Source organism: Mustela erminea, chromosome 11, assembly GCF_009829155.1.
Source record: "Mustela erminea isolate mMusErm1 chromosome 11, mMusErm1.Pri, whole genome shotgun sequence".
In the NCBI taxonomy this organism is placed as follows: domain Eukaryota; kingdom Metazoa; phylum Chordata; class Mammalia; order Carnivora; family Mustelidae; genus Mustela; species Mustela erminea.
Genome location: NC_045624.1, coordinates 56,894,737 through 56,896,111, shown reverse-complemented (window position 1 = coordinate 56,896,111; position 1,375 = coordinate 56,894,737). Strand labels below are relative to the sequence as shown.

General features: G+C 37.7%; 1 pseudogene; it reads left to right on the top strand.

Moving 5' to 3' along the window:
* Positions 1 to 313: 313 nt before the first annotated feature.
* On the top strand, positions 314 to 913 carry LOC116568683 (annotated as a pseudogene).
* Positions 914 to 1,375: the final 462 nt, after the last annotated feature.

Sequence of the window (1,375 nt, the reverse complement as noted above, 5' to 3'; positions counted from 1 at the left end):
TCTGCCTCTCGGTGCAATAGCCCCCTCCCCGCCCTGCTTGTGTTCAGGTGCGTGCTCTCTTTCTTTAAAAAAAAAAATAATAATAATAATCCAAAAAAATACAGAAAAAGGGAACAAATTAAAAATGAAAGAGGAAACAATAAGCAAGATGATAGATTTTAATCCAACCATACAAATAATTACATTAAAGGAAAATGGTCAAAACAAACTGAATAAAAATCAGATTCTCAGCTTAAAAGAGGAAATAAAGAAAGATGTAAATATATGCTGATTACAATAAAAACAGTTTAAATTTAAAGTCTCAAATAGGTTGAAACCAAAAGTATGAGAAAGGAACGGCCTGGGGTGACCTCTGAAAATGGTTCGCTATTCGCTTGACCCGGAAAACCCTACGAAATCATGCAAGTCAAGAGGTTCAAATCTCCGTGTTCACTTTAAGAACACACGTGAAACTGCCCAGGCCATCAAGGGTATGCATATCCGAAAAGCCACCAAGTATCTGAAAGACGTCACTTTGCAGAAGCAGTGTGTGCTGTCCGTCACTACAATGGTGGAGTTGGTAGGTGTGCCCAGGCCAAACAGTGGGGCTGGACACAAGGTCAGTGGCCCAAGAAGAGTGCTGAATTTTTACTGCACATGCTTAAAAATGCAGAGAGTAATGCTGAACTTAAGGGTTTAGATGTCGATTCTCTGGTCATTGAGCACATTCAGGTGAACAAAGCCCCCAAGATGCGGGGTAGGACTTACAGGGCTCAGGGTCACATTAACCCATACATGATCTCTCCCTGCCACATTGAGATGATCCTTACTGAAAAAGAGAAGATTGTTCCTAAACCAGAAGAGGAGGTTACACAGAAGAAAAAGATATCCCAGAAGAAACTGAAGAAACAAAAACTTATGGCCTAGGAGTAAATTTGCACAGAATAAATGCAAAAAAAAAAAGTATGAGAAAGATACACCATACAAACACTAACCAAAAGAAAGATGTAGTGATTTTATTAATGTCAGACAACATGGATTTCAGAACAAGGAGTACTTCTAGGGTTAAAGAGTGCTATCAAAATCCTAAAGGTATATGTGTACATAGGAAGATTCAAAGTGCATGTGTAAAAACTGATAGATCTGAGACTAGAAATGGACAAATCCACAATTAGAGCTGAAAATTTAAGTGTTCCTCTGTCTCTGTAATTGATAAAATGAGTAGCAAGAAATCAGGAAGAATATGAAACCTGAACAAAGCTAGCAACCAACTTGAGGTAATTCGTATTTATAAAACAAAGTACCCAACAACAGTACAATATCCATTCTTTTTGAGTTCACAAGGAACATTCAACAAAATAGACCATATTTGGGCTCATGAAACAAATATCAACCA